The 14,659-nt window shown below is 38.9% G+C and overlaps 1 long non-coding RNA gene and 2 other non-coding genes across 3 annotated transcripts; all 3 read left to right on the plus strand.

Moving 5' to 3' along the window:
* Positions 1-632: 632 nt before the first annotated feature.
* LOC147019231 (uncharacterized) lies at positions 633-12,542 on the plus strand. Its single transcript, XR_015062139.1, has 3 exons — positions 633-730; positions 5,784-5,898; positions 12,474-12,542. It is a non-coding gene; the product is annotated as an uncharacterized LOC147019231 (long non-coding RNA).
* Positions 6,620-6,733, plus strand: LOC147019232 (U5 spliceosomal RNA). Its single transcript, XR_015048989.1, has one exon. It is a non-coding gene; the product is annotated as a U5 spliceosomal RNA (small nuclear RNA).
* A 767-nt stretch (positions 12,543-13,309) lies between the features above and the next one.
* LOC147019233 (U5 spliceosomal RNA) lies at positions 13,310-13,423 on the plus strand. Its single transcript, XR_015048990.1, has one exon. It is a non-coding gene; the product is annotated as a U5 spliceosomal RNA (small nuclear RNA).
* Positions 13,424-14,659: the final 1,236 nt, after the last annotated feature.

The following is a 14,659-nucleotide window of genomic DNA, read 5'->3' on the forward strand; positions in this document are numbered from 1 at the left end:
CTAAAAAGTCCACATCGGCTAAAAACTCCACATCGGCTAAAAAGTCAACAAAGGCTGAAAATTCCACACAACCTAAAAAGTCGACACAGGCTGAATTTCTGAAATTGTCAGTTTTCATCCGATTGACTAGGAATTTGAAGAGGATTTGCATATTTGGTAATTTAATTGAACCAGCAATTATTTTTAAGGTTAAATTTGTTTTTTATGGATTTCACAAGTATCATGCGATTTTCATCTTTCTTATTTTTAATGAAATCGAGAGATTTCGTAAGTATATTGATTACTTCCGTCCTCTGTTTGTGTGTTTGTTTGTTTGTTTGTTTGGAGGTGTGATAACTCGAGAACGGAAGACGCTACCAATGTCAAATTAGACCACTTGATTCAGGATGGTGATGGCTCGCGCTGATTAGATTTTGGTCAAAATCGGTCAAAGGTCAAGGTCACAATGAGGTCAAACATTCGATTTTTGATGGTTTGGTACAGAATCATCGTAGAAACTTCAGGTTTGCGTCGCTACCTTCTCGAGAGACAGCTTTTATTAGACAAGGTCAGAGGTCAAGTTGACCAGTTCGTAAGTACCAGTCTATGACTGCTTGTTTGTTTGTCTTTGTGCAGGATATCTCAGCAAGTTGTGGATGTATTTGGAGGAAACTTGGTGTTCAGGTTGGGTGTGTGACAAGGAAGAATGGATCAGATTTTGGTGAAGTTACGAATCTCTATCTCTGCAGGGGTACGTGCTCTACTGAGTGCCCATCTCGCTGTTTCGCCGTGTCGCTCTTCGAGTGATTTTTAGTTTATCCTTTATTTTGATGAATATACTTTGTCATTCAATAATTATATCATTCATCAGAATACCTACAGTAACAAAAGAAAAACTTGCTCAATCCAAATTCTCTGATGCATTAACTATCTCAAGGTATGTGGAGTGTGGGGTGGTAATTGTGGCTTTGTTGTCGCCAATTTGTGGGAAATTGTGAGTGTTCATTCATATTCATATTCAGGTATGAATGAATGTTAAGAAGTGCTGCCAAACCAGGATACCACCCAGTGTCATACTCATTAATAAGGCACTTGAAGAAAGAGCTTTCAAAGAAAAGAGAGTATAATTAAAGAATTATATTAAAATCGTGCTGTGTGGAAAATAATTCGCTCCTTCTGGAATTTTAAGGAAATCGACCCAAGGTTTATTGGAATCACGTCAGGACGTTGTATGCCGTGATTGGCTGGTTCATTCGAATACAAATTCGGGAGCGAGTTCATTTTGAAAATATAATCGTGAAATGAAGACATCTTTCAGTAAAATGTACGAAATACTGACAAAACCTTAAATGTTATAAAATTACAAATGAGAGAATAAAATAAACACATCTATATTGGCTAAAAAGTCCACACAGGCTAAAAAGTCCACACATGCTAAAAAGTCCACAGAGACTAAAAAGTCCACACAGGCTAAAAAGTCCTCACTGGCAAAAAACTCCACAGAGACTAAAAAGTCCACACAGGCTAAAAAGTCCTCACATGTTAAAAAGTCCACATATGCTAAAAGTCCACACAGGCTAAAAAGTCCACAGAGACTAAAAAGTTCACATAGGCTAAAAAGTCCACACAGGCTAAAAATTCAACATCGGCTAAAAAGTCAACAGAGGCGAAAAAGTGCACACAGGCTAAGAATTCAACATAGGCTAAAAAGTCAACACAGGCTAAAAAGTCGTTCTGGGCCCTGTTCTTTTTCTGGTTTTCATCAATGATCTCTCGGACTCTCTGGAAAATCCTCTATTTCTCTTTGCCGACGACTCCACCCTCTGCCGTACCATCTGTCATCCCTCAGACCGGCAAGCAGCAGCTTCTTCGCTCACTGCAGATCTGGATAAAATCACAAACTGGTCCAACACGTGGAACATGTCTTTCAATCCACACAAATCTCACACTCTCACTATGTCTCTTCGAAAGGACCGTTTACAAAACCCCCCCATCCACTTTCTCAACAATCCTCTGGAAGAAGTCTTTTCTTTCAAGCTTCTGGGTCTCACTATCTGCCATGACCTTTCCTGGGAAAGTCACATTTCCAACCTCGCCTCAAAAGCCAGTCGCCGACGGGGAATCCTCCGTCGTGCAAAGTCCTTCCTCGGCCCTCTTGAGCTCCTGACTACTTACAAAGCTTTTGTCCGTAGCCTGATGGAGTACTGCTCTCCCCTCTGGGCTGGTGCTCCTGCCTCCCACCTTTCTCGACTTCACGCTGTCGAAACCAGGGCTTTTAAGATCATCGGCATCTCCCGCAATGAAGCTGAGTCTTTGGGCCTCTCACTCAATCACCGCAGGTTGGTCGGTGGTCTTTCTGTCTTCTACCGACTCCTTCCAGCCTTGCCCCCTGCTCTCTCTGCGATTTGTCCCAACCACATTTCCACAGGGCGCTCACGGTCCGCCAACAACCCCCTTCTGGTAAAACTACCAAAATCGCGAATCACTGCTCATCTTCACTCTTTCATTCCTCTTTTTCCCACCTTTGGAATAAACTTCCTCACTCTATTCTTTCCCATTCTTCCCTCCAGGCTTTCAAAACAGCTGTTCACCACCACCTCTAATCTTCCCCCCATCCAAATCCTCGATCTTTTCTACCCCCGATAATCCACCCAAGCCCACTTCCTTCAATTCTCCTGCTTTCCTTCCTGAAAGTCCCTGTAATGTCCATCTTCTCCTCGCCATGTTCCCCGTCCCATCCCCATCCCTCTCCCTTCCACAGTTCACCTGTGTCTGTTCCCCAATGTTTTGTCCCTTCCACTCCCACCCCTCTTGTCTCATGCCTCCTTGCTGTGAGTTGTGTGTTAGCTCTCATACGAGCCTCGACCAAGGTATACAAAAAAAAAAAAAAAAAAAAAAAAAAGTCCACACAGGCTAAAAAGTCCACGTCTGCTAAAAAGTCCACACAGCCTAAAAGGTCCACACAAGCTAAAAATTTAAAATAGGCTAAAAATTCCACACAAGCTAAAAAGTCCACACAGGCTAAAAAGTCCACATATGCTATAAAGTCCACACAGGCTAAAAAGTCCACAGAGACTAAAAAGTCCACATCGGCTAAAAAGTCAACAGAGGCGAAAAAGACAACACAAGCTAAAAAGTCAACACACGCTAAAAAAATCCACACAGGCTAAAAAAATCGACACAGGCTAAAAAATCCACATCGGCTAAAAAGTCCAGAACGGCTAAAAAGTCCACATCGGCGAAAAAGTCAACACAGGCTAAAAAGTCCAAATCGGCTAAAAAGTCAACACAGGCGAAAAAGACAACACAGGCTAAAAAGTCCACAACAGCTAAAAAGTCAATACAGGCTAAAAAGTCCACGTCTGCTAAAAAGTCCACACAGGCTAAAAGGTCCACACATGCTAAAAATTTAAAATAGGTTAAAAATTTCATACAAGCTAAAAAGTCCACACAGGCTTAAAAGTCCACATATGCTATAAAGTCCACACAGGCTAAAAAGTCCACAGAGACTAAAAAGTCCACATTGGCTAAAAAGTCCACACAGGCTAAAAAGTCCACACATGCTAAAAAGTCCACATCAGCTAAAAAGTCCACACAGGCTAAAAAGTCCTCACTGGGTAAAAACTCCACAGAGGTTAAAAGTCCACACAGGCTAAAAAGTCCTCACAGGCTAAAAAGTCCACACAGGCTAAAAAGTCTACACATGCTAAAAATTCAAAATAGGCTAAAAATTCCACACAGGCTAAAAAGTCCACATATGCTAAAAAGTCCACACAAGCTAAAAAGTCCACAGAGACTAAAAAGTCCACATCGGCTAAAAAGTCAACAAAGGCTGAAAAGTCCACACAGGCTAAAAAGTGAACACAGGATAAAAATTCCACACAGGTTAAAAATTCAACACAGGCAAAAAAGTCCATATCAGCTAAAAATTCCACACACGCTAAAAAGTCAACAAAGGCTAAAAAGTCCACACAGGCTAAAAATTCAACACAGGCTAAAAAGTCAACAGGCTAAAAAGTCCACACAGGCTAAAAATTCAACACAGGCTAAAAAGTCCACACAGGCGAAAAACTCAACACAGGCTAAAAACTCAACACAGGCTAAAAAGTCAACACAGACTAAAATGTCAACGCAGACTAAAAGTCAACACAGACTAAAAAGTGCACACAAGCTAAAAAGTCAACACAGGCTAAAAAGTCAACACAGACTAAAAAGTCACACAGACTAAAAAGTCAACACAGACTAAAAAGCCAACACAGGCAAAAAACTCAACACAGGCTAAAAAGTCAACACAGACTAAAAAGTCCACACAGGCTAAAAGTCAACACAGGCTAAAAGTCCATACAGGTGAAAAACTCAACACAGACTAAAAGTCAACACAGACTAAAAAGTCAACACAGACTAAAAAGTCCACACAGGCGAAAAAAGTCAACACAGGCTAAAAAGTCCATACAGGCGAAAAACTCAACACAGGCAAAAAACTCAACACAGGCTAAAAAGTCAACACAGACTAAAAGTCCACACAGACTAAAAAGTCCACACAGGCTAAAATGTCCATACTGGCAAAAAACTCAACACAGGCTAAAAATTCAACACAGGCTAAAAAGTCAACACAGGCTAAAAAGTCAACACAGACTAAAAAGTCCACACAGGCTAAAAAGTCAACACAGGCTAAAAAGTCCATACAGGCAAAAAACTCAACACAGGCTAAAAAGTCAACACAGACTAAAAAGTCAACACAGGCTAAAAAGTCAACACAGACTAAAAAGTCCACACAGGCTAAAAAGTCAACACAGGCTAAAAAGTCAACACAGACTAAAAAGTCCACACAGGCTAAAAAGTCCACACAGGTTAAAATCTCCACACAGGCGAAAAACTCAACACAGGCTAAAAAGTCAACACAGGCTAAAAAGTCAACAAAGGCTAAAAAGTCCACACAGGCTATAAAGTCAACACAGGCAAAAAACACTCCACACAGGCTAAAAAGTCAACACAGGCTAAAAAGTCAACACAGGCTAAAAAGTCCACATCGGCTAAAAAGTCCACACAGGCTATAAAGTCCACAAAGGCTAAAAATTCAACAAAGGCTAAAAAGTCCACATCGGCAAAAAAGTCAACACAGGCTAAAAAGTCCACATCGGCTAAAAAGTCAACAAAGGCTGAAAAGTCCACACAAGCTAAAAAGTCAACACAGGCTAAAAGGTCCACATCGGCTAAAAAGTCAACAAAGGCTGAAAAGTCCACACAAGCTAAAAAGTTGACACAGGCTGAATTTCTGAAATTGTCAGTTTTCATCCGATTGACTTGGAATTTGAAGAGGATTTGCATATTTGGTAATTTAATTGAACCAGCAATTATTTTTAAGGTTAAATTTGTTTTTTATGGATTTCACAAGTATCATGCGATTTTCATCTTTCTTATTATTAATGAAATCGAGAGATTTCGTAAGTATATTGATGACTTCCGTCCTCTGTTTGTGTGTTTGTGTGTTTGTGTGTTTGTGTGTTTGTTTGGAGGCGTGATAACTCGAGAACGGAAGATGCTACCAATGTCAAATTAGACCACTTGATTCAGGATGGTGATGGCTCGCGCTGATTAGATTTTGGTCAAAATCGGTCAAAGGTCAAGGTCACAATGAGGTCAAACATTCGATTTTTGATGGTTTCGTACGGAATCATCGTAGAAACTTCTGGTTTGCGTCGCTACCTTCTCGAGAGACAGCTTTTATTTGACAAGGTCAGAGGGCAAGTTGACAATTTCGTAAGTACCAGTCTATGACTGCTTGTTTCTTTGTCTGTGTGCAGGATATCTCAGCAAGTTGTGGACGTATTTGGAGGAAACTTGGTGTTCAGGTTGGGTGTGTGACAAGGAAGAATGGATCAGATTTTGGTGAAGTTACGAATCTCTATCTCTGCAGGGGTACGTGCTCTACCGAGTGCCCATCTCGCTGTTTCGCCGTGTCGCTCTTCGATTGATTTTTAGTTTATCCTTTATTTTGATGAATATACTTTGTCATTCAATAATTATATAATTCATCAGAATACCTACAGTAACAAAAGAAAAACTTGCTCGATCCAAATTCTCTGATGCATTAACTATCCCAAGGTATGTGGAGTGTGGGGTGGTAATTGTGGCTTTGTTGTCGCCAATTTGTGGGAAATTGTGAGTGTTCATTCATATTCATATTCAGGTATGAATGAAGGTTAAGAAGTGCTGCCCAAACCAGGATACCACCCAGTGTCATACTCATTAATAAGGAACTTGAAGAAAGAGCTTTCAAAGAAAAGAGAGTATAATTAAAGAATTATACTAATATCGTGCTGTGTTGAAAATAATTCGCTCCTTCTGGAATTTTAAGGAAATCGACCCAAGGTTTATTGGAATCACGTCAGGACGTTGTATGCCGTGATTGGCTGGTTCATTCGAATACAAATTCGGGAGCGAGTTCATTTTGTAAATATAATCGTGAAATGAAGACATCTTTAAGTAAAATGTACGAAATACTGACGAAACCTTAAATGTTGTAAAAATTACAAATGAGAGAATAAAATAAACACATCTATCTGGGATGATTGGATAAACGCCATTCATGTTAATGTGTTACATGTGTATAAAAACATGAGACGGAGATTAATCATTAATTCTTTGGTTTCTCTTCAATTCGTATAAATCTTTCGCCTTTTACTAAAGATTTCCGTGGAGAGAAACATTTATGAATTGAAATATTTTTGATGCCCTGTTTTGATATGGGGCAATTTAGAATGAAAAAAAGATTAATATTATTTATCATAGATCTCTCTTGAAAGTGAATTGAGGTTGTTTATTCTTTTTATCCCACCCCCCCAGAGGGAGGGAGTGGGATATTGTACTTGTCCTGTTTGTTTTTCTATTTGTCTGTTTGCAACTTTATGGCAAAAGGCTTTAGCAAACGTTTTTAAATTTAATCCACAGGTGAGCAATGAATCTTGGACGACCCCATTAACTTTTGGGTCCGATTTGATCAAAGGTCAAGGTCACAAAAAGATCAAAATCGTTTTTTTCTCAAAACTTCGTCAAAAATGATCTGATTTACTTCAAACGAAGCTTATAGTGAAGCTTATTCTATTTGTCACTTATAATGCTCCCCATTCCTATTGTGAAAAATGCACATTTGTGAAGATCGGTGGAGGCTGAAGTTTTGGGGGTCATGGCCATCGGTCAAAATTACAAATTTTCCATTTTAGATCAAAAAAGGTTAGGAATATGCGTGTTTACTATGGAAGATATATATCAAGTCTTTTATTGGCTTTCATTTGACACCATGACCTTTGGGATGATTTGTTTCGTAAGTAAATTGATGACTTCCGTCCTCTGTTTGTGTGTTTGTGTGTTTGTTTGGAGGCATGATAACTCGAGGCCTTACGTGGCCTTGAAAGGTCAAAATCATTTTACGGTCAGAACTTCGTCAAAAATGGTTGAATGGACTTCAAACTAAGACTAAAATATTCCTTATTCTATTCCTTATAATCAATATTCAGGTTAAGGATGTATCAAATTTAAATTTGATCCCCAAAATAACTTTATGCCTTTAATGGGTGGGATTTGTTGTGCCTGCTTTGGTTTGTTTTTACTTGTCCAATTGAAAATTCACAATTATATTGGTTGCTTTGGACATTCATCATGTCTGTTGGTCTGTTTATCAATCATTGAGAGATTGCAATTTTTCTTGAACTTAACCACCTGGTAAAGGGAGTCACAAGCTTGAGGCCGATTGTTTTTGAGGGCAAAAGGTCAACATCGGCCAAATGTTAACAGCTTTGTCAAATTTCTAAAATTACTGTAGTTCTCGTCCAATGGGCCATCTTGTTCTAAGCATACAACACGTTCTTCTGACACATTCCTTGAGACTATATTTGGGCGGTGTGTCGGCATCCGACAGCTCTGCAGATGCAAAAAAATCCTGGTTCGGTGCAACAATCAAAAACACATCCACTGCAAAAATTCAAAACACCTCACTGCACTGGAAAACGTGGGGACAGGAATACTGCACGGTCAATGGTGAAGACTTGCAATACCCTCCTCCATCTGGAGGTGGCGCAACACGATACACATTGACAGAGAGAATTTGCATCCCTCCCCTCCCCCCAAAATCACCGGCAAATATAAAAACACCCCGATACACTAACTTGGGTCATGATGATCTAATGTAGCAAGTCTGGATGTAATCAGCCCAGAACTGCAGGAGTAGCGCGACAAACAAATGTAACACACACACACACACACACACACACACACACACACACACACACACACACACACACACACACACACACACACACACACACACACACACACACACACACACACACACACACCACTCCATTAATGAGAGCAGGGATCCACATTTTTCATCCGCTTCACTCGAAAGTTGAAGAGAAGTTCCACATTTGTTCATTTAATTCATCCACAAATTATTTTTAAGGTCAACATCGGCCAAAAGGTCAACGACTTCAGTTAGATTTCTAAAATTGTCAGTTTTCATCCAATTGACTTGAAATTTGAAGAGGATTTATATTTCAGGTCACTGAATTCAACAAGCCAATCTTTTTGAGGTCAACATAGGCCAAAAGGACAACATAACTTAGGTGAGCAGGTGAACAACTTAGGTGATATTTCTAAAATCCTCAATTTTATACCCATTGACTTGAAATTTGAAGAGGATATGCAGAACGTCACTGAATTCAACGAACAAGGAAATTTGAGGTCAACACAGGCTAAAAAAATCCACAGAGGCTAAAAAGTCAACACAGGCTAAAAAGTCAACACACGCTAAAAAAATCCACACAGGCTAAAAAAATCGACACAGGCTAAAAAATCCACATCGGCTAAAAAGTCCAGAACGGCTAAAAAGTCCACATCGGCGAAAAAGTCAACACAGGCTAAAAAGTCCAAATCGGCTAAAAAGTCAACACAGACTAAAAAGTCCACAACAGCTAAAAAGTCAACACAGGCTAAAAAGTCCACGTCTGCTAAAAAGTCCACACAGGCTAAAAAGTCCACATATGCTAAAAATTCCACACAGGCTAAAAAGTCCTCATTGGCTAAAAACTCAACTGAGACTAAAAAGTCCACACAGGCTAAAAAGTCCTCACAGGCGAAAAAGTCCACATAAGCTAAAAAGTTCACACAAGCTAAAAATTCAACATAGGTTATAAGTCTACAACATTCAACACAGGCTAAAAAGTCACAACAAAAAGTCACAACAACACAACACAGGCACAGGCTAAAAAAAAAAAAAATTCAACACAGGCTAAAAAGTCCACAGTGTCTATAAAGTTAACACACGATAAAAGGTCTACATAGGCTAAAAAGTCAACATCGGCTAAAAAGTCAACACAGGCTAAAAAGACCACACATGCTAAAAAGACCACAACGGCTAAAAAGTCCACATAGGCTAAAAAGTCCACACAGGCTAAAAATTCAACATCGGCTAAAAAGTCAACAGAGGCGAAAAAGTGCACACAGGCTAAGAATTCAACATAGGCTAAAAAGTCCACATATGCTATAAAGTCCACACAGGCTAAAAAGTCCACAGAGACTAAAAAGTCCACATCGGCTAAAACGTCAACAGAGGCGAAAAAGACAACACAAGCTAAAAAGTCAACACACGCTAAAAAAATCCACACAGGCTAAAAAAATCGACACAGGCTAAAAAATCCACATCGGCTAAAAAGTCCAGAACGGCTAAAAAGTCCACATCGGCGAAAAAGTCAACACAGGCTAAAAAGTCAAAATCGGCTAAAAAGTCAACACAGGCGAAAAAGACAACACAGGCTAAAAAGTCAACACACGCTAAAAAAATCCACACAGGCTAAAAAAGTCGACACAGGCTAAAAAATCCACATCGGCTAAAAAGTCCAGAACGGCTAAAAAGTCCACATCGGCGAAAAAGTCAACACAGGCTAAAAAGTCCAAATCGGCTAAAAAGTCAACACAGGCGAAAAAGACAACACAGGCTAAAAAGTCCACAACAGCTAAAAAGTCAATACAGGCTAAAAAGTCCATGTCTGCTAAAAAGTCCACACAGGCTAAAAGGTCCACACATGCTAAAAATTTAAAATAGGTTAAAAATTTCATACAAGCTAAAAAGTCCACACAGGCTAAAAAGTCCACATATGCTATAAAGTCCACACAGGCTAAAAAGTCCACAGAGACTAAAAAGTCCACATTGGCTAAAAAGTCCACACAGGCTAAAAAGTCCACACATGCTAAAAAGTCCACATCAGCTAAAAAGTCCACACAGGCTAAAAAGTCCTCACTGGGTAAAAACTCCACAGAGATTAAAAGTCCACACAGGCTAAAAAGTCCTCACAGGCTAAAAAGTCCACACAGGCTAAAAAGTCTACACATGCTAAAAATTCAAAATAGGCTAAAAATTCCACACAGGCTAAAAAGTCCACATATGCTAAAAAGTCCACACAAGCTAAAAAGTCCACAGAGACTAAAAAGTCCACATCGGCTAAAAAGTCAACAAAGGCTGAAAAGTCCACACAGGCTAAAAAGTGAACACAGGATAAAAATTCCACACAGGTTAAAAAATTCAACACAGGCAAAAACTCCATATCAGCTAAAAATTCCACACACGCTAAAAAGTCAACAAAGGCTAAAAAGTCCACACAGGCTAAAAATTCAACACAGGCTAAAAAGTCAACAGGCTAAAAAGTCCACACAGGCTAAAAATTCAACACAGGCTAAAAAGTCCACACAGGCGAAAAACTCAACACAGGCTAAAAACTCAACACAGGCTAAAAAGTCAACACAGACTAAAATGTCAACGCAGACTAAAAAGTCAACACAGACTAAAAAGTCCACACAAGCTAAAAAGTCAACACAGGCTAAAAAGTCAACACAGACTAAAAAGTCACACAGACTAAAAAGTCAACACAGACTAAAAAGCCAACACAGGCAAAAAACTCAACACAGGCTAAAAAGTCAACACAGACTAAAAAGTCCACACAGGCTAAAAGTCAACACAGGCTAAAAAGTCCATACAGGTGAAAAACTCAACACAGACTAAAAAGTCAACACAGACTAAAAAGTCAACACAGACTAAAAAGTCCACACAGGCGAAAAAGTCAACACAGGCTAAAAAGTCCATACAGGCGAAAAACTCAACACAGGCAAAAAACTCAACACAGGCTAAAAAGTCAACACAGACTAAAAAGTCCACACAGACTAAAAAGTCCACACAGGCTAAAAAGTCCATACAGGCAAAAAACTCAACACAGGCTAAAAATTCAACACAGGCTAAAAAGTCAACACAGGCTAAAAAGTCAACACAGACTAAAAAGTCAACACAGACTAAAAAGTCCACACAGGCTAAAAAGTCAACACAGGCTAAAAAGTCCATACAGGCAAAAAACTCAACACAGGCTAAAAAGTCAACACAGACTAAAAAGTCAACACAGGCTAAAAAGTCAACACAGACTAAAAAGTCCACACAGGCTAAAAAGTCAACACAGGCTAAAAAGTCAACACAGACTAAAAAGTCCACACAGGCTAAAAAGTCCACGCAGGTTAAAATCTCCACACAGGCGAAAAACTCAACACAGGCTAAAAAGTCAACACAGGCTAAAAAGTCAACAAAGGCTAAAAAGTCCACACAGGCTAAAAAGTCAACACAGGCAAAAAAACACTCCACACAGGCTAAAAAGTCAACACAGGCTAAAAAGTCAACACAGGCTAAAAAGTCCACATCGGCGAAAAAGTCCACACAGGCTATAAAGTCCACAAAGGCTAAAAATTCAACAAAGGCTAAAAAGTCCACATCGGCAAAAAAGTCAACACAGGCTAAAAAGTCCACATCGGCTAAAAAGTCAACAAAGGCTGAAAAGTCCACACAAGCTAAAAAGTCAACACAGGCTAAAAGGTCCACATCGGCTAAAAAGTCAACAAAGGCTGAAAAGTCCACACAAGCTAAAAAGTTGACACAGGCTGAATTTCTGAAATTGTCAGTTTTCATCCGATTGACTTGGAATTTGAAGAGGATTTGCATATTTGGTAATTTAATTGAACCAGCAATTATTTTTAAGGTTAAATTTGTTTTTTATGGATTTCACAAGTATCATGCGATTTTCATCTTTCTTATTATTAATGAAATCGAGAGATTTCGTAAGTATATTGATGACTTCCGTCCTCTGTTTGTGTGTTTGTGTGTTTGTTTGGAGGCGTGATAACTCGAGAACGGAAGATGCTACCAATGTCAAATTAGACCACTTGATTCAGGATGGTGATGGCTCGCGCTGATTAGATTTTGGTCAAAATCGGTCAAAGGTCAAGGTCACAATGAGGTCAAACATTCGATTTTTGATGGTTTCGTACGGAATCATCGTAGAAACTTCTGGTTTGCGTCGCTACCTTCTCGAGAGACAGCTTTTATTTGACAAGGTCAGAGGGCAAGTTGACAATTTCGTAAGTACCAGTCTATGACTGCTTGTTTCTTTGTCTGTGTGCAGGATATCTCAGCAAGTTGTGGACGTATTTGGAGGAAACTTGGTGTTCAGGTTGGGTGTGTGACAAGGAAGAATGGATCAGATTTTGGTGAAGTTACGAATCTCTATCTCTGCAGGGGTACGTGCTCTACCGAGTGCCCATCTCGCTGTTTCGCCGTGTCGCTCTTCGATTGATTTTTAGTTTATCCTTTATTTTGATGAATATACTTTGTCATTCAATAATTATATAATTCATCAGAATACCTACAGTAACAAAAGAAAAACTTGCTCGATCCAAATTCTCTGATGCATTAACTATCCCAAGGTATGTGGAGTGTGGGGTGGTAATTGTGGCTTTGTTGTCGCCAATTTGTGGGAAATTGTGAGTGTTCATTCATATTCATATTCAGGTATGAATGAAGGTTAAGAAGTGCTGCCCAAACCAGGATACCACCCAGTGTCATACCCATTAATAAGGAACTTGAAGAAAGAGCTTTCAAAGAAAAGAGAGTATAATTAAAGAATTATACTAATATCGTGCTGTGTTGAAAATAATTCGCTCCTTCTGGAATTTTAAGGAAATCGACCCAAGGTTTATTGGAATCACGTCAGGACGTTGTATGCCGTGATTGGCTGGTTCATTCGAATACAAATTCGGGAGCGAGTTCATTTTGTAAATATAATCGTGAAATGAAGACATCTTCAAGTAAAATGTACGAAATACTGACGAAACCTTAAATGTTGTAAAAATTACAAATGAGAGAATAAAATAAACACATCTATCTGGGATGATTGGATAAACGCCATTCATGTTAATGTGTTACATGTGTATAAAAACATGAGACGGAGGTTAATCATTAATTCTTTGGTTTCTCTTCAATTCGTATAAATCTTTCGCCTTTTACTAAAGATTTCCGTGGAGAGAAACATTTATGAATTGAAATATTTTTGATGCCCTGTTTTGATATGGGGCAATTTAGAATGAAAAAAAGATTAATATTATTTATCATAAATCTCTCTTGAAAGTGAATTGAGGTTGTTTATTCTTTTTATCCCACCCCCCCAGAGGGAGGGAGTGGGATATTGTACTTGTCCTGTTTGTTTTTCTATTTGTCTGTTTGCAACTTTATGGCAAAAGGCTTCAGCAAACGTTTTTAAATTTAATCCACAGGTGAGCAATGAATCTTGGACGACCCCATTAACTTTTGGGTCCGATTGGATCAAAGGTCAAGGTCACAAAAAGATCAAAATCGTTTTTTTCTCAAAACTTCGTCAAAAATGATCTGATTTACTTCAAACGAAGCTGAAAGTGAACCTTATTCTATTTGTCACTTATAATGCTCCCCATTCCTATTGTGAAAAATGCACATTTGTGAAGATCGGTGGAGTTTGAAGTTTTGGGGTGCATGGCCATCGGTCAAAATTACAAATTTTCCATTATAGATCAAAAAAGGTTAGGAATATGCGTGTTTACTATGGAAGATATATATCAAGTCTTTTATTGGCTTTCATTTGACACCATGACCTTTGGGATGATTTGTTTCGTAAGTAAATTGATGACTTCCGTCCTCTGTTTGTGTGTTTGTGTGTTTGTTTGGAGGCATGATAACTCGAGGCCTTACGTGGCCTTGAAAGGTCAAAATCATTTTACGGTCAGAACTTCGTCAAAAATGGTTGAATGGACTTCAAACTAAGACTAAAATATTCCTTATTCTATTCCTTATAATCAATATTCAGGTTAAGGATGCATCAAATTTAAATTTGATCCCCAAAATAACTTTATGCCTTTAATGGGTGGGATTTGTTGTGCCTGCTTTGGTTTGTTTTTACTTGTCCAATTGAAAATTCACAATTATATTGGTTGCTTTGGACATTCATCATGTCTGTTGGTCTGTTTATCAATCATTGAGAGATTGCAATTTTTCTTGAACTTAACCACCTGGTAAAGGGAGTCACAAGCTTGAGGCCGATTGTTTTTGAGGGCAAAAGGTCAACATCGGCCAAATGTTAACAGCTTTGTCAAATTTCTAAAATTACTGTAGTTCTCGTCCAATGGGCCATCTTGTTCTAAGCATACAACACGTTCTTCTGACACATTCCTTGAGACTTTATTTGGGCGGTGTGTTGGCATCCGACAGCTCTGCACATGCAAAAAATCCTGGTTTGGTGCATGAATCAAAAATACATCCACTGCAAAAATTCAAAACACC

This window comes from Eptatretus burgeri, chromosome 10 (assembly GCF_056783735.1).
Source record: "Eptatretus burgeri isolate ZD-2024b chromosome 10, Ebu_testis_v1, whole genome shotgun sequence".
Taxonomy (NCBI): Eukaryota; Metazoa; Chordata; class Myxini; order Myxiniformes; family Myxinidae; genus Eptatretus; species Eptatretus burgeri.